The sequence below is a fragment of the Macaca thibetana genome, chromosome 16, assembly GCF_024542745.1.
Source record: "Macaca thibetana thibetana isolate TM-01 chromosome 16, ASM2454274v1, whole genome shotgun sequence".
NCBI lineage: Eukaryota > Metazoa > Chordata > Mammalia > Primates > Cercopithecidae > Macaca > Macaca thibetana.
The window spans coordinates 56,308,034-56,331,563 of NC_065593.1; the positions used below are offsets into that span (position 1 = coordinate 56,308,034).

At 42.6% G+C, this 23,530-nt stretch overlaps 1 protein-coding gene and 1 long non-coding RNA gene across 37 annotated transcripts in view; one reads left to right on the forward strand and one right to left on the reverse strand.

The window, feature by feature from the left end:
• Positions 1-23,530, forward strand: part of LOC126938910 (leucine-rich repeat-containing protein 37A2-like) — a 197,904-nt gene that overhangs the window by 114,857 nt on the left and 59,517 nt on the right. Inside the window, exon 1 of one of the 36 annotated variants that reach the window (XM_050763640.1) lies at positions 21,997-22,340. The exons of 34 other annotated variants lie outside the window; for them this stretch is intronic. The gene's annotated coding sequence lies outside the window, so the exon portion shown is untranslated. Of the gene's footprint in view, positions 1-21,996; positions 22,341-23,530 lie in introns of those variants that run through there. One more of the 36 variants, XM_050763645.1, reaches the window with a different exon arrangement.
• Positions 186-22,386, reverse strand: LOC126938961 (uncharacterized). Its single transcript, XR_007720236.1, has 8 exons — positions 22,349-22,386; positions 21,316-21,603; positions 17,673-17,895; positions 13,699-13,768; positions 7,834-7,931; positions 6,870-7,024; positions 4,850-5,208; positions 186-423 (listed from the first exon to the last, which is right to left on the reverse strand). It is a non-coding gene; the product is annotated as an uncharacterized LOC126938961 (long non-coding RNA).

The window sequence follows — 23,530 nt, forward strand, 5'->3', positions numbered from 1 at the left end:
TGGCCTCTCTCATGGGATCACAGGGCCTGCCTGCACTGTGGGGCCAAGCCCCGTCTTTTTCCCAAGCCCTCAAGCCCACGCATGAATGTTCATCCAGACTTGGTGGGAGCTTTTCACCCTTACAAGATGGCAAAAGATTCACTTGGTTTTTTAAAAATTTGTTTTTCTTTTTAAAAATCCCAACCCTTGGATAGCAGGGAGATGCTGGAGGGGTAGGGTCAGGAAGAGTATGTGAGAGCAGTAATTTCCCAAGACTGCCCTCTGCGGGACTGTATTTCAGAAAACACACTGGGTGGGGCTACCTCTCCATTCACATGTACTGCCCCAGCCTCTCCCCATCCCCCGCTGATGCACATCCATAGCCGAACTGTTCCATAATGGCAGTAGAATGCTGCAGAAGGCGCAAGGATTCCTCCAGTCCACCTTCAAAGAAAAAGTCACTAATCACATTTGGTAGGTTAGGGAACATTAAACACATTAGTGAGCAGAAGAAAATCTGAATGAACAGGAATTGGTAATCTACCTAACTGAACACAGATGAACTCAGGCAGTTGGTAACAGGAGGTAAAGAACGGCGCTAACTGCAGAACAGCTGCCCCCCACCTTCCCAGGAGCAGTGTGACGGAAGCAGCCCCATGTGCGTGCTGGTAGGGGTTCTAAGCAAAGTGAGCCACCCATCAGTTCCAATGAGTTTGCTGATGCTGGACAAAAGACACCTGTTGTCTAGCTGCCTGCCCCAGTTATCTCCCAAAGTTCTTTACTGAGAATGAAAAGCATCTTTCTCTGTGTAGTGACTTCAGTGGGCCAACAAATATTTGAGTTTAAAGCACAAGACTAAATAGTCATAGGCAGAGCAGCAGCTAACAGTTACAATTTGCTTACTTGATGCTAAACCCTGGGTTAGGCATTTTACAGTCATATCAATTAGCCCAGCAATTCATGGAAGAATAGTTTTTAAATCACCTGACACTTGGGGAGGCTGAGGCGGTCGGATCACAGGGTCAGGAGATGGAGACCATCCTGGCTAACACGGTGAAACCCCGTCTCTACTAAAAATACAAAAAAAAAACTTAGCCGGGCATGGTGGCGGGAGCCTGTAGTCCCAGCTACTCGGGAGGCTGAGGCAGGAGAATGGCGTGAACCCGGGAGGTAGAGCTTGCAGTGAGCCAAGATCACGCCACTGCACTCCAGCCTGGGCAACACAGCGAGACTGTCTCCAAAAAAAAAAAAAAAAAAAAAAATCATCATCTGACAGGCCGGGTGCAGTGGCTCATGCCTGTAATCCCAGCACTTTGGGAGGCTGAGGCAGGTGAACCACCTGAGGTCAGGGGTTCAACACCACCCTGGACAACATGGAAAAACCCTGTCTCTACTAAAAAAATACAAAAATTAGCTGGAGGTGTTGATGCACGCCTGTAATCCCAGTTACTCAGGAAGCTGAGGGAGGGAGAATTGCTTGAATCTGGGAGGCAGAGGTTGCAGTGAGCTCAGATTGGGCCACTGCACACCAGCCTGGGTAACAGAATGAGAGTTCATCTCAAAAAAAAAAAAAAAAAAAAAAAAGCCAAGACTAGAGATCCTTGCAGTGCTGGGCTCCCGAAGTCTAGATTCCAAGCACTTCCAGTTTCCTATTTTGGCATATTTACATAATTTCACACTTTGATGCTTATAATTTTTTTATATAACCAAAAAAATTTATGAATCTCAAATGTATTTTTTTTTTTCAGAGAGGGTCTTGATCTGTCACCCAGGCTGGACTGTAGTGGTGCATTCATAGCTCACTGCAGCCTCAAGCTCTTGGGCTCAAAAGATCCTACCTCAGCCTCCAGAGTAGCTGGGGGTCTACAGGCGTGTACCACCATGCCAGCTACAATTCTTATTATTCCCAAATGCTACCCCACCATATTTCTAAAGACTCCCAAAATAAGATTCTACTTTACCCAGTTTTTACTCTATTGAGCAGTTTTGTCTATGTCCAGAGTTTTCTGCTGGACCAGACTATGCATAAACTGTCTCTCCCAGGCTGGTGCCCATCCCTGCCTGTAGCCTGGGAGGGGGAGGGGCGCCGGGGTTGAAGAAAACATGACTGCCTGGGCTACCTCTGTCTCCATCTCACTGATGGCAAATCACAGCTCAGTCAGCCAGGTCTTAAATGAGACCTGAGTGCCAGAGAGGTAGACACAAGGCCAACAGCTACTAAATGAATGAAAATTCAGATTCCAATGAAACCTACTAGAAAAATAAAATATTTTTTAAAAGATGATGAAATAAGGCGATATCTGATTAGAGCAAACATGATGCAGACAGGAAATGCAGCGGTTCAGAGAAGGGAAGGTCAGGCCACCTGGGGAGAGTCCATGAAAAAGATGGAACGTGCCAGACGCTGTGCCTGGTGCTGGGAAAGAGTTGACTAGGACAGCATCCCTTTCCTCAAAGGGCTCCTAGACTCGGGGGAGGGCCGGACATCTGAATACATCCTGAGGAGACAGTGTGGGACGGCACGGTGGCAGTGGAGCCAGCCCTGGTTCTTCTCTTGGTTGGCTGGAAAGGAGTAGATGTAAGGGATGGCTTAGAAGAAGGGAAGTGGAAGAAAAGTTTTCTGAGCTGACAAGAGGAAGGAAAGGCCTTCTAGACAGGACACTACAAAGGCAGAGAAGCCCTAAGCAGAGTGAACACCAGACTCCACAGGTTAAGGGCTCAGTCACACAGGACCGCCCCCACATCAGACCCCAGGTGCAAGGCCAAGCATCACCTATGCATCTGACCAGCTGGCTATAAACTGGAGGTCCCAACAGCTCCCTCCTCAGGTTTGAACATTTGCTAGAACAGCTCACAGAACCCAGGAAAACAGTTTACTTACTATTGCTGATTTATTACAAAGGATATTTTAAAGGATACGAATGAACAGCCAGATGAAGAGATACACAGGGTGAGGTCTGGAAAGGTCCTTGTGGAGTTGGGGTGCACCACCCTCCCGGCACATGGATGCGTTCGCCAACCCGGAAGCTCTCCAAGGCCTGCCTTTCAAAGAATTTTCTGGAGACTTTATCACATAGTCATGATTGAGCTCCAGCTCCATTCCCTACCCCAGAGGCTGGGGAATGGGGCTGAAAGCACAAAGCTTCCACCCATAGTTAGATCTTTCTGGTGACCAGACCCAAATAAAGAGCCCACCAAGAGTCACCTCATGAGAACAAAGGATGCTTCTATCACCCAGAATATTCCAAGGGATTTAGGAGCTCTCTGTGAGGAACCAGGTTCAAGGACCAAATGTTAGAATAAAAGATGTGCAACCATATAAAACAGCGAGATCATGTCTTTCACAGGAACACGGATGGAGCTGGAGGCCATTATCCTCAGCAAACTAAGACAGGAACAGAAAACCAAACACTGCATGTTCTTACAAGTGGGAACAAAATGATGAGAACTCAAATACAAAGAAGGGACCAACACACACTAGGCCGTACCTGAGGGTGGAGGGTGGGAGGAGGGAGAGGAGCAGAGAAAACTACTGGGTACTAGTCTTAGTACCTGGGTAACGAAATAATCTGTATAACAAACTGCTGTGACACAAGTTTACCTATATAACGAACGTGCACATGTATCCCATAACCGAAAATAAAAGTTTAAAAAAAAAAAGGAAAAACACCTGGGAGAAAAGAAAAATGATAAATTAAAAAAAAAAAAAAGACAATGCTCCTAGCACCCCCATCATTCAGGAATGTCCAAGGGTTTTAGGAGCTTTGTGTTAGGAACTGGGGGCAGAGACCATATATATATTTCTTCTTATGTTACACTACCCCAGATAGGAAAACAGAAATTACCCTAGCTATTTCAAACAAAAAAGGGTTGTATATAGGCAATTAGTGCTTATCACTGGAGGGGCTAGAGGTGGTGAAGGTTGGGGAGGAGGAGGTTGCACCACTGGCTTTCAGGCTGCTTGATCACAGCTGATTTCCAGAGGATGGAAGAAGTCAGGAAACTTGGGAAACCGCTGCTGAGGTCCTCGCAGCCCCACGGTCCCCAGGCTGGTGACTGGTGGGGGAGTATGGAGTCCAGCTGACTACCAGAGCCTGCACGCCTGCTGCTATGAGGGAGGAAATGATGACTTCTACCTCCTTTACACATACCAAATTTTTTTTTTTTAGATCTGTGGTCTTGCTATGTTGACCAGGCTGGTCTCGAACTCCTAACCTCAAGTGATCAGCCGACCTTGGCCTCCCAAAGTGATAGGATTACAGGCGTGAGCCACTGTGTCTACCAGGTCTGGTTTTTTTTAACTTTTATTTTCAAATAATTTTAGACTCACTCTTCCGCAAATAACATCTGACACAACCATAGTATATCATCATATCCAGAAAACCGAAATTAGTACGATATTATCAACTAAAGACCTTATATGGATTTCATCAGTTTTTATATAAATCCGTGTGTGTATGCGCATAGTTGTATAAAATTTTATCACGTGAATGGATCTGTGTAATCAGCCACCACAATCACTGTTGTACCACCACAACGAAATTCTTTTGTGCCATGATTTAATAGTAACATCCTCCCTAGAGGCCTAACTCCTAATAACCACTGATCTGTTGTCCATTACTATAATTTTGCCATTTCAAGATTATTCCTATGTCATTTTTAGCTGGAGAAAAAAAATTTAATTAGAAAAGAATATTATATAATATTTACTAAAGGACTAATTAACTTCACAAAAATAGATGGCCCTTTAAATTAAAACATTTTAAATTCAAAATAGTCTCTTTATTAACTTATTAGGAATGGAGTCATCAATGAACAGAAATTTCAGCAGGGGAAGCATTAAGAAAACGTGACATACAGAAGTCTTTACCTTGGTTGTGGAGCTGTCACTAGTAAAGAGTCGTGAAACTTCTTCGAGGCAGTGCGCTTGGGGGAGATGTAATAGTCGGGCTCAATACCTGAGGTGGTGTACTAAAAAAAATTATAAAGGAAGACATTAATATTTTACTTGATTTATGACCATTAACCATTGTCTCAATTTGGGTATATTTTTAAAACATACATTAATTATGTAAGTACTCTACATCAGTTCTTTTCGTGGTTTCTCCATGAAAACACAGTATTTAAAAATGAGGAACTCAGACTGGCTTTCCTGCTTCTCAGCTTGCAGACGGCCTCTTGTGGGACTTCAGCTTATGATCATAAGTCAGTACTCCTTAATAAACTTTCCTTCATATAAAAAATAAAAATAAAATGACTTGTTACTACAAAATAGTAAAGAATATAACACAGATCTTCACTCTCTCTGAAATTGTTAATTTGAACTAAAAATAATCCTCATAAAATTCTGGATCAATAAATGATAAACACATCTATAAATCAATTATTTTTACCCTTCATTTGCAACTATAACAGGTTGGAGAAAAAAGAAAAGACAGTTGGGCAAAGACAGTCTAAATGTGGGGTATTTGTCAACAAATAAATACCACTAGAACAATTGATACTTGAGAAGTTATCTCCCTGTAAATTCAAATAGCTACATCAAAGGTTTATTCTGTTCAGAGCAAAAGGAGCCTCTGTACATTTTCACTTTAAAGGCAAACCCCGAGATACAAAGCAGTCTTAGGAGCAAGCAAACCTAAAATCTGAAACAATCGAGAATTGACAGTGGGTAAACTTATGGACTAAAGTATCTAAACTTTATAATTTATGGGAAATCCTACTAGCTACCTGAGTCTGGGTCAAAGAATTTCAGAAAATAAAAAGAGATATATATTTTCATCTTTTATGATATGTACATATATAATATGCATATATACCTCTATATATGCATGTGTGTCTATGTCTCACATACACAAGAATCCTTTTAATCTGCATCTGATAAGCTAGGAGTTTGATAATGAAAGGCTTCCAAAGTTCAAAATTAGATTTCCCTTTATATGGAGAAAATGACACACAAGCTTTCTTGGATGATTTAGCTAAAAGTACTATGCCATTCTAATCATCTCTAAAAAAACTTTCTAAACAGAAAGAACAGACTTCTGCCAGTCATGACAGAGTAACATGGAATACATTTATTCTCCCATTTCAGATAACTACAAACTGAACCAAATATATGGAACAATGGTTTTCAGACACTGGACAATAGGCAAAACATTTCTGAGGACAGCTCTAGGGCCACCGTGCAGGAAAAAAGAATGCAAATAGAGCTCGGTGGTCCCAGTGTGTTGAAAAGAAAATGTTGAGGATTTGAGAAAAGTCAAAGCAGCCAGAATTTGAAGGCAGAGCACCAGAGAGAAGAACGAGCTACAAAGAGGGGACCTACAAAGATCTGCAGAGGGCTTCCCTGGACTCTTCAGTTGAAACTGCTCAGTGTAGGTGTTTGAGTGTTATATAATAAAGAATCTGTCTGGTCCACGCCCCAGGCTCCTGAGATCTACTAAGTTCTTGGAATTCCTCAAGTGACAGGGAAGTCTTTGTTATTCATTGCGAGCTCCTGGGACCCAGCCTGAATTTATGCTAACGAAGTAACTCCTAGGTAATTTCTGGACGGGGGCTGGCCACGCTGTAAAGGTCAGTCATGTGGCCGGGCGTGGTGGCTCACACATGTAATCCCAGCACTTTGGCAGGCCGGGGCAGGCGAATCACGAGGTCAAGAGATCGAGATCATCCTGGCCAACATGGTGAAACCCCGTCTCTACCAAAAATACAAAAATTAGCTGGGCATGATGGCCAGTGCCTGTAATCCCAGCCACTTGGGAGGCTAAATTCAATCTGTTTAATTCCTGAAACAGAAAATTTCTACCAAGTCATTCACAATATATTATTTAGTTCAGATCATTCTTTGTAGTTTTCATAACATTTTGAACACTAGAATATAAGACACTTACAATTGTGTCCTGGGGTGTTTCCGTAAGAACTGTCTCAGGCTGTCTGTGAGATAAACTATGATTAGGTACTTGTGTTGTGCAAGAGTTGGGCAGACAGTTGCTAAAGTTCTGTAAAGATGTGAATTTAAATGTTTGGTCAAGATCTGGCTTTTCACCTGTGAAGACAAAAAAAAAAAAGTTTGTCTCTGAAGAAGTGAGGATTACGTTTTTTTCAGGTATGCATAAGTCAGGAAATAGGCCTTATCCAAAATTTTAAATTCTCCTGTCCACTTCTGCTAATCAAATTTACTCCCTAAAAGCCCATCTATCAATGTATCATAAAAGTTTACTAGTAAGATAAAGCTGTAAATTTAGAAAATAAACTACAAGAACCCTAATTTTAAACATAACAAATCACAGAAAAATGCAGATTTCTGTGTTTGTTTTAAAGCTGAAAATAAGTAGATCTCATTTTTCTCAAAGTAGGAGATGAAGTTGAAGAATTAAAACCCATTACATTTTACAGTGAAGGTTGAAGCCCTTCTATATATATATATATATATATATAAATATATAAATATAAATACAACAATGTTGAAAAATGGTCCTTCATGTATCTCAAATGTACTGAGAAATTCTCTCCCTATACTGTTCAGGTCTTGTAAGTTTCTGCTCCAGGCATTCTATTAATTGCATTAGAAATTCTATTAATTATCTTATTCAGAAAGCTATTTTTGCTAGTGTTAAACACACAATATAACCCATTCTAGAGGACACCAGATACTTGAAAGTAGATGGGCTAAACAGGAAATCTACTGCATTTAATCTTTGTGTAATTTTCAGCTATATGATTCTTGAAACATACCTATGATTCTAACTTATTTTTTATTTTCAATTTTAACTTGGAAAAATATTTTTCTTGGGGGTAGATGATCTGTATTGCTCTCCAAAAATTAAGTAGCGGGAAAAAACCCCACCCACCTACCTATTTCACATAATGATTCAAAAGGAGACCAGAGGAAAGGATTTAAACTAAGGCTCTTTTGATAACATTCTGATCCTTTGGCAAGCCGATCTGTCTTGCTGTGGAGAGAAACAAGTAGATTAAATAAGCTACAAACCTCAAAACTTTTATCATAAACTTTTAGTATAAAAAATTAGGTAAAAGTTACAGAAGTTTGGAGAGCACTCTTCGTGATGCTTCTCTAAATTACCAATTTCTCCTATCTACTAATCTCCAAATCAAGTGAAAGCAAATAGAACATGAATCAAAAGAAATGCTTACAAAATAAACTATCGTTGCCTTCTTGAATATTACTATTACTTTAAACTTCCTGTCAGATATTAGTTATTAAGGGAGATATGAAAAACATTCAAATTCTTCAGTATTATTATTATTTTCTCTTCTTGGAACAAGGTCTGGCTCTATCATACAGGCTGGCTTACTGCAACCCGTATTTCCCAGGCTAAAGCCATCCTCCGACTTCAGCCTCCTGAGCAGCTGGGACTACATGTGTATACTACCACATCCAGCTAATTTTTGCTTTTAGAGACCAGGTTTTGCCATGATGCCCAGGTGGGTCTTGAACTCATGAGCTCAGGTGATTTACCTGTCTTGGCCTTCCAAAACGCTGGGATTACAGGTGTGAGCCACCACACCTGGCCTTTTTGTATTTTTTGTAGAGATGGGGTTTTGCCATGTTGCCCAGGCAGGTCTCGAACTCATAAGCTCAAGTGATCTGCCCACCACAGCCTCCCAAAATGCTGGAATTACAGACGTGACCCACCACACTTGGCCTTAATTTTTAACGTAACATTCCCAGTGGTAATTCTGAAAGTGATTTAAATGCTTTAAATATAGCATAAATGATCAGTTGTTGTTTTTTTTCAGGCTTAATTCACTTTATTTTTCTTGTATAAATACGCTATGTTGTAGCCACAGCCGGAGCCTGGATCCTCTGCACAGACTCTGGTGTGGGTCTTGAGGAGGTCGTTAGTGAATTCCTGACAGGGAGACTTGGTGAATAGTCTCCTTCCAGAGGTCCGGGGTCAGGTAGTTGTAGGTCTTAGAGATGGCATCAAAGGTGGCCTTGGCGAAGTTGCCCAGGGTGGCAGTGCAGCCCCTGGCTGGGGTATAACCGTCATTGATAGCAGCCATCATGAGCAGCTTCTTGGGCACTGGTGCCGAGAAAATGCCATTGCCCGTGGGGGCAGGGATGAGGCGCACCAGCACAGAGCCGCAGTGGCCTGTCACCTTGCAAGTGACGGTGTGGGGCTTGCCAATCTCATTCCCCAGTAACCTCTCCGCATGGGGACAATGGAGAGCTTGGCCAGGATGATGATGGCCCCATAGATGGCAGTGGCCACCTCCTCCGAGCATTTAACACCCAGACCGATGTGGCCATTGTAGTCCTCGATGGCAACAAACACCTCGAACCTGGTGCCCTGGCCGGCGCGGGTCTGCTTCTGCATAATCTTCAAAACCTTGTCCTTGAGAGAGGCCCCCAGGAAAAAGTCAACGATCTCAGATTCCTTGATGGGCGGGGAGAAGAGACAGATCTCTTCCAGGGACTTGATCTTCATGTCCTCGACCAGGTGGTCCAGCTTGGTGATGGGAATCTACTCCTTATCCTCAGCCTTGCCTCCATGAGCTCCGTGGCCTCAACCCCGGCCCCATCCACGGCTGCGACCCCGGCCCCGGATGCCACTGCTGAAACCTCTGCAGAAGCCACTGTGGTTCCCCATCCCAGGGTCCCCGGACCCCCCACCCCCGGCTACACTGGCATCATTCACCATTTGGTGTGTTCTCAGATGAGAGTTTTTTCTTTTTTTAAAAACAAAGTAGAGGTGGTAGGTCTTTTTCCTCCCCTCCCCACTCAAGATCTGTTTGTGGAGGATCTGTTTCCTTAATGAAAAGGAAATTTTATGTTTCTTTGTAAATCAGGTGTGTAAACGCTTACATATGGAATCTGGACAATATTCCTGGGAAAATTTATACTTGGAAAAATCTGGGGATTATCAGAACAGTATTGCTGCCTCTTTAGATTTTTTTTTTTTTTTTTTTTTTTAAGAATCTGGCTCTGTTGCCCAGGCTGGACAACAATCTCAACTCACTGCAACCTCCACCTCCTGGGTTCAAGTGATTCTCATGCCTCAGCCTCCCGAGTAGGTGAGATTACAGGTGCACACCACCATGCTGGCTAATTTATATATTTTAGTGGAGACAGGATTTCACCATGTTGGCCAGGCTGTTCTCGAAGTCCTGGACTCAAGTGATCCGCCCGCCACAGCCTCCCAAAGTGTTGGGATTACAGGTGTGAGCCACAGCACATGGTCGCTAATTATTCAATAGAGAGATGAAAGGGGACAAAGATGTAAGAAAAGTAAACTGCTGGGGTACTCGAAATTTAGATCAAAGTTTTTATTAAAATTGAATGATACACACAAAACCTAGCCAGAAGTTTCCTAAAGAACTGGCGTAAAAAATATTATTTAAGTGGTATTGGGAAGAAATAGGTTAATTTAGGAATCAGACTTAGTATCAATTGTATCCTAAACATAGAAGTCTCATGTGCTATAATAGACAAAAAGACTAAAAAATGTTTATCCTGGAGATAGAAAAGAAAACCTAATACACCTTAGCTACAAAACCACATATATATGTATAGATTACTAGGTGCAATTCTGGTATATAATGGCTAACATGAAAAGCCAGGATTGGGGTAGGGTTGTTCCACTTTTGATACTCAATCTTTAAATCTTGATGATGAATAAAAATAACCCTTGGCCGGGTGTTGTGGCTCATGCCTGTAATCCCAGTGTTTTGGGAGGCTGAGGTGCTAGGACTGCTTGAGCCCAGGAGCTTAAGACCAGCCTGGGCAACATAGGGAGACCCCATATCTACCAAAATCAGAAAAATATAAAAGAACCCATCCATAGTCCTCTGAAGAAGAAGAAAAAAAAACTTCCTTCTTTACATATATGTATACATACACACACATACCTTTCTGAGGAACTGATTTAACTGCAACTTTAAAAAAAAACTTTATTAATGATTTTATCTTAAAATAATAATACACATATAGTTCAGTGCCACATGACATTCTGTTCAAGGACAGATCACATGTATGACAATAGTCCCATAAGATTATTTGTTTTGTTTTGAGATGGGGTTTCACTCTTGTTGCCCAGGCTGGAGTGCAATGGCATGATCTCAGCTCACTGCAACCTCTACTTCCCGAGTTCAAGTGATTCTCCTGTTTCAGACTCCCCAGTACCTGGGATTACAGGCTTATGCCACCAGGCCCAGCTAATTTTTGCATTTTTAGTTGAGGTGGGGTTTCACCATGTTGGCCAGGCTGGTCTCAAACTCCTGACCTCAAGGGATCCAACCATCTCAAAGTACAAGGATTACACGTGTGAGCCACCATGTCCAGCTGTCTTTCAAACATAGCTATATCCTATAGCTTTTCTCAACCAAATCATTGTATATCCTCCCTACTTTCCCAACACCATTTAATGAAAATCAAACAAAAAAATTTTTTTAATTGCCTACTAAGTTTAGACCATTTAAATTGGTTGAAAAGCACAGGTTGGATGACCATAGTTCTCTGATTTTCTATGAAGATTCTAATTTCAAAGAGTCTATCTTGCTAAACTCTCTTATATATATGTGTATATGTATATACACACATACACATATATATACACACATTCATACCGGTTTTAGGTCCAAAAAACTATGGCAATCATAGCCATAAGGAAAACAGACCAAAAATATGACCCAGGCACAATGGCTGACACCTGTAATCCCAGCACTTCACGAGGCCGAGGCAGGTGAATCACTTGAGGCTAGAAGTTTGAGACCAGCCTGGCCAACGTGGTGAAACCTCATCTCCACCAATAATACAAAAATTAGCCAGGCAAGATGGTGCACGCCTATAATCCCAGCTACTTGGGAGGCTGAGACATGAGAATTGCTTGAACCCGGGAGGCGGAGGCTGCAGTGAGCTGAGATCATGCCACTCCAGCATGGGTGACAGAGCGAGACTCTGTTTCAAGAAACAAAAACAAAACAAACAACAACAACAACAAAAACAAGAAAAATAGACCCAAAGTGTTCAGCAGAGAGAAAAACATTAAAGAGTGAAAACTTATTATGGATCTGATCTATACTAAATATGCATATTCTATAAACATGTATATTCTACACTTTGCATGAATATTTCAAAACTAAACAAAGAATTAACCTACCAGGTTTTAGAAACCATCTCTACTTAGAAAAATTTCTTCTAAAAATAAACTTCTGGCCGGGCGCGGTGGCTCAAGCCTGTAATCCCAGCACTTTGGGAGGCCGAGACGGGCAGATCACGAGGTCAGGAGAGCGAGACCATCCTGGCTAACACAGTGAAACCCCGTCTCTACTAAAAAATACAAAAAACTAGCCGGGCGAGGTGGTGGGCGCCTGTAGTCCCAGCTGCTCGGGAGGCTGAGGCAGGAGAATGGTGTAAACCCGGGAGGCGGAGCTTGCAGTGAGCCGAGATCCGGCCACTGCACTCCAGCCTGGGTGACAGAGCAAGACTCCGTCTCAAAAAATAAAAAAATAAAAAAATAAATAAATAAACTTCTTTCAAATAAGCAAAATAAAGCATTATAAAACTTAATTACCATACAGGCATAGGATATAGTGAGCTGTATAGTTACAAATATATAGTAAAGTACAGATCTAGATAATGAATATATGAGTATTTACTGTATAATTCATTCTTTTTTTTTTCTTTTGAGACAAACTCTTGCTCTGTTGCCCAGGCTGGAGTGCAGTTCACGATCTGGGCTCACTGCAACCTCTGCCTCCCAGGTTCAAGCAATTCTCCTGCCTCAGCCTCCCAAGTAGCTGGGATTACAGGCCTGCAATACCATGCCTGGCTAATTTTTATATTTTTACTAGATACGGTGTTTCACCATGTTGGTCAGGCTAGTAACTGTATACTTCTTTCAACCTTTCTGTACATTTGAAATTTTTTATAAAATATTGAGGAAAAATGGAGAAAAAAATTTAACTATCAAAAATAGAATTAAACTCTCCTAGACATGCATGTATATAAAAACCAGAGAGCTATACATTAGAAATGAAGTATTTTGTTTGAGAGGTTAACATCAAGTCCAAGTCATCAGGACAGGCTACGATTCTGAAATTCTTATTATCATGCTGCAAATTATTCTTGGCTATTATCAGAACACCCGTAGATTCCATTGTTTTCATCTGACAAAACTCCAAATTAGCTGGGCGCAGTGGATCACGCCTGTAATCCCAGCACTTTGGGAGGCTGTAGGTGGAAAAATCATGAGGTCGAGAGATCAAGACCATCCTGGCCAACATGGTGAAACCCCTTCTCTACTAAAAATACAAAAATTAGCTGGGTGTGGTGGTGCATGCCTATAGTCTCAGCTATTCGAGAGGCTGAGGCAGAATCGCTTGAACCAGGAAGGCAGAGGCTGCAGTGAGCCAAGATCATGCCACTGTACTCCAGCCTGGCGGCAGAGCCAGACTCCATCTCACGAAAAAAAAAAAAAAAAAAAAGAACCTCCAAGTTAAAGAACACTATTAGATATTATTTTGGGTATTTACCTGGACTGGGTGGTCCTAAACTATCATAGCCAAGATTTTGGTTACCAGAGAGAACAAATAAAGATAACGGTGGGGGACTGGTGTTTTAATGGGGGATTCTTCTATCTGAATGTTCAATTCACTGACAATACACTCCTTAAAAAGATGCTGAGGGGATTAAAGAATTGTAAAATACCTCGCTGAGCACCTGGCCCACAGTAGGCACTCAAAAATGTTAGTTACCCCTTCTCTTCCCCATCAATTTTCAATTCTTGTGAATCTCTCCTCTTCTAGTACCACGTTGATGTTGTGCCTTAACAAAAAAAAAAAAAAAAAAAAAGAAAGAAAAATATATTTATGTCATTTTTGGGGTCCAGATCTCACCATTAAATCCAAGGTGCAACTCATCTTACTTCCATGTACTCCTTGTAGTACTAAGAGGATAACTGCAGGTTGCAAGTCAATCTCATAGCACACAAATTTTAGTCATCTAACTTTCTAAGAACATATTGTGGCCTAAAGCTCAATGCTCTCTTTGTTGTTCTCGATTACTACAAAAGGTTTAACTACTTTTTAAAAGTACATTACATGAATTATACTGAGATAGAACATGCTCATTGTAGGAAATGCAAAAAATATGAAAAGGAAACCAACTACAATTCTACTATGCTGACTGGTCATTTGTCAATGATAAAAGCTGATCCAGTTGGTTATTTAGAGGAAGAGAATTTAAGTATCCCAACGACCCAGGCACAGTTTTTGCATGGTACTTTACTTAATTCTCCATGATGACAATTACCAATTGCCCTATATGAACATTTTTAGTTTTTTACATTCCCCCAAATCAGACCACTTAACACTTTTGATTATCCATTCCTGTTTTGATTTTGTTCTTTAATTAGGATTACACTGCATATATAATTTTATACACAGACAAGCTCACCCTGGAAAATATCTTTTTTGTTTTTGTTTTCTGTTTTTGTTTTTATTTTTTATTCCGGGAAATATTTCTAATTCAACATACTTTATAAAATCATATCTCACATTGCCTTTTAGGGGTCTGAAGATTGTTCTCTGTTATTGTACTAAAACACAGGAGAGCAAAAAGGGATTTATCTATTTTAATGTCATGACTCATACAAGGAAATTAAGGGGGAAAGTAAGCTGGCTGAAATTAATACAATATCCTATGATTTGATCTATAGGGAGGGGAGAGTAAGATGGAGATTGTGTTATTGTAATTACTGATCCCCCAGAGACTTCTGAACACTGAAACTTTTCTAATAAAAAAATTACACATTTTTCTAAACAGATCTAAAAGAGGAATACTTCTAACTAACAAATATGAATAAACATAATTCACAGTAACTAAAAATGCTTTTTTCTGAAGACAAAATATATTTGTGCCCAACAGTATTTATATATGAGAGCCTATCATTCTCCAAAAATATGCATGAATTCACAGGAATATTGATGTAGAACATGTGAGAACAAGCTTGGATATGGCTATCTGGGTATCTTTATTAAATATAAACATATTTTTAAGCAAATGGAGAATGGGGAAAATTAATAGGATTATACGTATAGCAGATAATGTATGCAGAAGAGCAGAACTCAGAACCAGGCACTTGAAAGTGTACTTGCAGAATCTTACCTAATCATTTTATCCAAGTTAAAACTGAAAAGGCACTACAGTCGGCCCTCCGTGGCCAAAGGGTCTGCATCCTTGGATTCAACCAACCTCAAATTGAAAATACAGTATTCTCAGGATGCAGAACCCTTGGATATGGAATGTCACCTTTTCATATCAGCAGGTTCCACAGGGCCGGCTGCAGGACTTGAGCATCCACGGATTTTGCTATTTGCAGAGGGTTCTGGAAGCAATCCCTGAGAATACTGAGGGATAGCTATATTAGAAAACACAGGGGCCAGGCTCGGTGGCTCACACCTGTAATCCCAGCACTTTGGGAGGGAGGCCGAGGCGGGCAGATCACGAGGTCAGGAGACCGAGACCATCCTGGCTAACACGGTGAAACCCCATCTTTACTAAAAATACAAAAAATTAGCCGGGCGAGGTGGCGGGCGCCTGTAGTCCCAGCTACTGGGGAGGCTGAGGCAGGAGAATGGCATGAACTTGGGAGGCAGAGTTTGCGGAGCCAAGACTACGCCACTGCACTCCAGCTTGGGAGACAGAGCAAGACTCAATCTCAAAAAAAAAAAAAAAAAAGGAAAAAAGGAAAGCACAGGTAGTATTTATTAAACATGCACAGAATACATCTGGCAGGATAAAAAAAAATATAGCAATAACGATTGCCTCTGGGGCAAGGAAGGTCAGATTGGAGATTATGAAGGAGAAAGATTCATTTTTCACAGCATACCCTTTTATACTATTTAAACTTTTAAGATATATATGTATTTATAACTTAGAAAAATAAAAAGAAAAGCAGAGTTGAGTAACAAAATAAATAAGGTGACATTGTATTATATCCTAATAAATATCCAATTATAACCCAATAAGTGTAAATATCCATGAATCTATACTCATAGAAATAAATGTCTGAAAAAAATAAATAAATCTTCTGTGTAGAAAAATCCCAAATAATTGATGTAGATATTGCCCCTTCAAGAAGGTAGAACGTAACTCCCCACCCACCAAGTGTGGCTGTTTACAGTGACTTACAGTATTGGGGGTTTGAGGAGATGGGGGAGGATGTGGGGAAACCTGACAAACACTGCCTCACCCACGGGACCAAGGTTAACATCATCAGTGATAAGTCACGAGGACAGCATGCACTCTTGATAAGAAGATGAGAACTGCACTTCACCTCTGTGGTCTTCCTCCCCAAAATGCAAAAACCTAGGCTGACCATGAGAAAAACCCATAATGACGGCTTTCTACAAAATACCTAACCAGTACTCCTCCAAACTGTCAAGGCCATCAAAAACAAGGAACGTCTGAGAAACCGACAATCCAGAGGAAAACATGATGACTAAATATCATGTGGTATAGGATGATGAGGCAGAAAAAGGGCATCAGGTCAAAACTAAGGAAATCTGAATGAAGTATGGACTTGAGTTAATAACAGTGTATCAATACTGGTCCATTAGTTGTAACAAATATCCCACACTAAACTAAGACGTTAATAACAGGGGCAACCAAGTACAGGATATATGGAAACCCTCTATTATCTCTGGAACTTTTGCATAAATCTAATTTACTCTAAATTTAAAATTTTTATTTTTTACAAAAGGCAAAACGTTCAAAAAGAATATTATTTCTTAAAATTAAAAGTTGGAGGCTGGGCGTGGTGGCTCACGCCTGTAATCCCAGCACTTTGGGAGGCCGAGGTGGGAGGATGACGAAGTCAGGAGATCGACACCATCTTGGCTAACACAATGAAACCCCGTATCTACTAAAAATACAAAAAATTAGCCGGGTGTGGTGGCGGGCGCCTGTAGTCCCAGCTACTCAGGAGGCTGAGGCAGGAGAATGGCTTGAATCCGGGAGGCGGAGCTTGCAGTGAGTTGAGATCATGCCACTCCAGCCTAGGCGAGAGTCAGAGACTCTGTCTCAAAAACAACAACAAAAAAATTAAAAGCTGGAATGCCAAAAAAGTTTAAAAAGATACTTGAATTAAAGAAACAAACTAACATATTGGGGAATATTAGTGATGACCCAAGGCAGAAATAAAACACTAAAATGTATAGCATCCCTAATTTACGTGGGAATGAACAAAGTTCTCTTGGGAAAATGAAATACGGAGAACCAAAGTAAAATATACACACAGCCACGCACTGCATAATGTTTTGGTCAACCATGAACCATGTACATGATGGTGATCCCATAAGATTTTATGTATTACCTTTTTAAACGTTTAGATATGGTTAGATACACAAATACCTACTGTTGTGCTACAACTGCTTATGGGATTCAGTACAGTCACATGACGTACAGGTTTGCAGCCTAGCAGCAATAGGCTATGCTGTATAACCTAGGTGTACAGGAAACCCTACCATCTAGGTTTGTATAAGTGTACTCTATGATGTTCACACAATCATGACATTGCCAAATGACACATTTTTCAGAATGTATCCCCATCATTAAGCAATGCAAGACTGTACTTGAAAATTTTAATCTATTTTCAAATTTTGCAGTGATTTCATACAACAGTTTAGCTCAGACTTAACAAAAATAAAATGAGAAAATGCCCTCTCACCATTAGCTGCCGCCAGAAAGGATTTGTTACTGCCCCGAGCCTTATCGGTCAGGCCTTCGGTTATATCCATGTGTCGGTGGATTTCTTCATGCATTTCTTCCAGAATTTTGCAGATCTCTGCTTCCCAATAATCTTTGTTCAGACAGTCAATTAATTCTGCAAGCTGGACCTTTGTGCTGTAGTACCATATTTTCTTTTCATTTTCATTTCTGTATCTTCTTCTCTATTTAAAAATGGGGGGAAATACTTTATATGGTTGACATAATGCCGCTTATCTGACAGTTTCATCTACCCAGTGAAAAGTTAAAACAAAGCTTATGCACTAAAACTCAATATATGTGCTCACAAGAGATCCCTGCAGGTCTTACTCAAACTAGATTGACTCTGAGAAAGGACATCTAAAAAACATGACACAAAGAAAGATGACCTCAAAATTCAGAACCACGTGAGAGTACTCTGTGGAAGCCAGTTTCAGCTACATCTCAATCAACTTTAAGATCATCAATGTAACAATGAGCAGAATGTATTTAGAATTATTTTATTTTATTTATTTATTGAGACAGAATTTTGCTCGTTGTCCAGGCTGGAGTGCAGCGGCGCGATCTCAGCTCACTGCAACCTCTGCCTCCCGGGTTCAAGCGATTCTCCTGCCTCAGCCTCCAGAATAGCTGGGACTGCAGGCATGTGCCACCACGCCCGGCTAATTTTTGTACTTTTAGTAGAGATGGAGTTTCATCATGTTGGCCAATATGTTCTACCTTTCCTGACTTTGTTATCCGCCCACCTTGGCCTACCAAAGTGCTGGGATTACAGGCATGAGTCACCGCACCCTGCCTATAATTATTTTAGAATAAAACAAATTTATTTTAGAGACAGAGTCTCACTTTGTCACCCAGGCACCATCATGGCTCACTGCGTACTCAGACTCCTAGGTTCAAGCAATTCTCCTGACTCAGCCTCCCAAGTAGCTAGGACTACAGACATGTGCCGCCATACCCCGCTAACTTTATAATATAGTTTAGAAATATTTCCATCAAAATGGTGTAAATGTTTGCTAAGTTCTGGTTCTTGAAGGAGTTTTCTCAAATAATATCTCATCCCTCTTCTTTACTTCTGGACAATCGAAGCCCAAACTGGAGAGAAGAGGAGCTTCCTCTCCTGCCTAAAACTCTCCTAAGGTTTCATTCACTTTTAATGGATTTAAAGACTTCAACAGAGATGGTCACTAACTTAAAAGAAACAAGGCAAATTAATGTCTAAGACTAGACATAAAGGAATGCATATAATGGTGTTTCTGTTCCCACTCAAAAGGAATTCTAGAGTATGTGTGAGGCAATTGATGAGAGTGAGTCTGATTTTCCCGTTTCCTCAATGGCAAACTGAGGGAACTGCAAGAACTGGGCTTTAGGAGAGATCTGGCTTTAAATAGGCTCATTTGCTTATAAGATATGTGGACATGGAGAAAACACAAGCTCTCTGAGTCTCTAAGACATTTTATTTACCTCACATGTAAAATGAGGATATAATAAAACCTGCCTGCAGGCCACTATAGGACTTACAGGTATAATGATAAGGCATCTACCATAGTGCCTGGGCACATCAGTGATCAATAAATGTTAAATATTAAGGTAATAAATGAATAAAAATTTAGCAGCATACCAGGAATGAGTCACTCAGTAATTCTGAAGAAAGAAGTGCTATATTAAATCATAGATAAATAAAAGGATACTGGTGGAGTACCCTGATTCTGAAAATCTGAAATCCAAAATGCTCCAAGATCTAAAAGTTTTTGAGTGCCAACATCTGTTCAAAGGAAATGCTCATTGGAGCATTTCAGATTTTCAGATTAGGAATGATCAACTGGTAAGTATAATACAAATATTTGAAAGCCCATAACACTTCTCATCCAAAGCATCTTAGATAAGGGATGCTCAATCTACACAGTATTCACTGACTTATCATTTTTCTTCTTGAAGCCACGGAAAGATAAATTCATTAAAGCATAAAGCAGCAAAACAGCAAACACCACGCTAGTCCATTCAAAGAAAAGTTTTTTTTTTTTGGGGGGTGGGGGATCTGTTTTGTTTTGTTTAATCTTTCTCTTTTTTTGGTGGGGGTGGTGGTGACGGAGTCTCACTCTGTTGCCCAGGCTGGAGTGCAGTGGTGCAATCTTGGCTCACCGTAACCTCCGCCTCCCAGGTTCAAGCGATTCTCCTGCCTCAGCCTCCTGAGTAGCTAGGATGACAGGCACATGCCACCATGCCCAGCTAATTTTTGTGTTTTTAGTGGAGATGGGGTTTCACTATGTTGGCCAGGCTAATCTCGAACTTCTGGGCTCAAGTGATCCGCCCATCTGGCTTCCTAAAAAGTGCTGGGATTACAGGCCTGAGCCACCCCGCCTGGCTACCCTCTTCAAACAAAATATGGGCATTTCCATTGCCTAGGTCTTCACCTTGTCTACTTTATTGACACATTACTTACCTAGTCCCTGGAGACATATACACATTTGCCACCCTTAGGGCTCAATCAAATTGTATTGAATGCATTTATTTGGCAATTAGTCCTTGTAGTTTAATTTTCATTTCATGTATGTGTTCCATTTTCCTAACTAGATTGAAATAAGCCCTTTGATGTACAGAATCCTGTTAAGTATTTTTCTTTTTTGAGACACGGTCTTGCTCTGTCACTCAGGCTGGAGTGCAGTGGTGCAATCATGGCTCTGTGCAACACCCACCTCCCAGGCTCAAGCAATCCTTCCCCCTACCCCTCTCGCATAGCTGGGACCACAGGTGCACACCACCATGCCCGGCTACTTTTTCAAATTTCTTCTAGAGGCAAAGTCCTGCTATGTTGCCCAGGCTGGTCTCGAACTCGTGACCTCAACCTATCGTCCAGCCTTGGCCTCTCAAAGGGCTGGGACTGCAGGTGTGAGCTATCGCGCCCGGCCAACTATTTTTCTTTAAATTACTTTTTGGTTGTCACTTATCTCAATAAATATATGTTTATAAAACCTTTCTCTTATCTGAAGGGCTGACCTCAACCACTCAGGGTTGAGTCCCTGTGATAAGGTTTCAGGGCGCCTGAAATGTCATCATGATTCGTCCCCTGGGCTAAGCTGAAACCTAGTGACTTGTCGGGTCAATAAATTAAGGTTATTTCCCGATAATACAAACATGTAACACCGTGAAGTAGGTTTTAGGCAAGATTCCGTCTTTTCCACTGCAAAGGAGAGGTAAGTTCTTGCTGAAGTGGCCGAGATCCTACCTGAGACACTGGGAAGGTGGCGGGAGATTGGAACATGCAGTAGTTGCGTTCTGGAGTTTACTGAGGCTTTCCGAGTGGGGATTCCGCGCAACAGGTTTTAGGGCCCCCCTCCCTCCGGGCGGGGCATCCGGGGGCGTGGCTCAGACACAGATCTAGAGCAGTTGTCATCTGAGTAAATTTCAGGACTCCAGCTACAAGCTTTGGAGTTTCCTAAATTCTGGAGGCTTGTCTCCCTGTCCCCCGAACCCGACTAATTTCTCTCGGTCGCTGGCGCCGCCCCTCTCCCCGACTTTTTTTTTTTTTCCTATCTCTCGCTGGCTCTTTCAGCCTCAGTTTCCCTAGGGGGCGGGAGGGGAATGATATTTGGGGGCTTTCCTACCTTCCTCTCCGAGCCGCGGAAGGTGAGATGCGGGGAGGTAGTTCGGTCGGCTTCGGGCTCCAGTCAGCGCTCCGCGGAGACTGGTCTCCGAAGGCCTTAGACCCCGGGCATTTCGCGAGCTGCGCGTCTCTCTCAGCCGCGCCACCGCGCAGGGCTGCGCCGAGCCCAAGCGCCGCGGGCTCTCCGCTCACGACTCAGTGCTCTCGTGCTCCCCCTAGAGGCCGCCGCGCCACCTCGGTCCTCCCAGGCTCGTGGAAGGTGCAGCTCACGTGACCACGCTCCGGTAGACTGAAGAAACAAAATGGCGGCTGAAGGCGGTTCGCAGTGTGGCCCCAGACATTCGGATTGAGCCGTCTCCCTCTAACCGCTTCTGCCAGCCGGGCCCCTCCGGCCTCCCCCCTGGGCCCGGCGCTCCCCACCTCCCGCACTGCGCTCGCCCCTCCCTATCCGCTTTCCCTTCTACCTAACGCCTCGGCTCCAACTAGGGGACGGCGGGGCAGGCTGACCAAGCAGCCCGCGGCTCCCGCTGCAGAGCGCTACGCCCCGGCCCCGCCACCGCCGCCGCCGCCGCCGCCGCCCATGTCCGGACGCGTCCGGGGACTCAGCTCGCGGCAACGCGTTAGCAGCCGGGCCAGGCTGAGGTGGCGCCCAAGACGCGACGTAGCTCGCCCAGGGTAGGCAGCAGTAGCCAGAGGCAGCCGCAGCCACCGGCAACCCCCAGCACCAGCGGCCCGGGCCAGTGGGGGGCGGGGACGAGGAGGCGGGGGCAGCCCGGATCATTTGGCCGGGACCACCGCGGCCCGGAGGGTCGGCGACAAAGTGGTGTACAATGACCACGACAGCAAGGAAAAGGAGGACGAAGGCGACGCCGAGGAGACCCGGGAGTCTGAAGACAACTAGGAGGATGACATGGAGAAGGAGGACGATGACCGATTATCCGGAGGAGCTGGAAGTCAGCAAGGAGGACGTCAGTTACTCCACGGAAAGCAGATTCGGGAGCCATAGAACCTGCAGCAGCACTCCAGGTACCCACCCAGCGCAGTTGCTGCAGACTCCTTCCCCACCTCCTCTGCCCTACCCCCCTTGCTCCCTCTTGTGCTGTGCATCCTGTTCCGATCTCCCCCCAACCCCGCCGACCCCCAGAGGGGAAACGTGAGGGCACATCAAAGTGGCAAAAAACTAGATTTGTAAGAGGAAAGAGACGCATTGTTAAAAGTGGAGATTGCATTGTTGTAGTTTGCAAGCCACACTCGCTCGCTCTTTGTCTCCTCCGCCAACCTCCTCTTTTTTTCTTTTTTCTCCTCAGAATTTGTGCCAGTGTAGTGTCTCCACCGGGCAAGATTGAAACTTTGGCAAACACATATCCGTTGCTTTCATTTTTCTCCTCTTGTTTTGGTGTGGTTTTCCGGAATGAAAGAAGCCTCTTGTTTTGCAAACCTCTTTGCATTTCTAATGTCGTTCTTTTCGGATTTTTATTATATATCTGTTCCTTAAAAGGGAGTTAAGGATTTGGACAGATTGTGGCACACAAACACACACAAAAACATGCCTGTTTTCACACCCCTAGCTGTGGTTTTAAAATTGTGTTAAGGAAACGGATCCTTTGGGTTAGTAGGGGAACCTTATCTGGTCCTGTGTGTTTGTTTTTATTCTTCGAGTGCTAATGGGCCCGTGCAACAGTTGCTGGTAAATGATTAAAAAGCAAAGCAGAAAGCCAAACAAGACCCAACCAAATTTGGTAATTCATCCGATTCAAAATTGTTTTGGTTAAATCGAAAATAAAAGCACAAGACCGCAGGAACGCGCGTCATAACTCATTTGATCGCTTTGCCTTGCTTGGGAAATGCAGTTTCGTGTCACCTGTTGCAAAAGATGTGTAGTTGATCATCTAGACATAATTGCCGAAGATGAACTTTTGGACCAACTTCTGTCACACAGCGTCAGTATCAGATTTCTTACACAGCGACTTTTTCTTTTCACTCTATTTCTGAGGAAAAAGCCCTCCTGAAATGCGTAATGAATTTCTCCTTGGTAACCCCCCTTCTGTTTTCACATAGAAAAGTTTCTCTAGGCTGGTGCTGAGATGCATTTTGTTAAACACGCCCCGCCCCCCAAAGGCTGCTTTGCATTTAATACCTAGTTGCAGTGTAATAAATTGTGAAATTAACGTAACCGAAGCAACAACTGGCAAGACTTTTCCTTTATAATTTTGCAA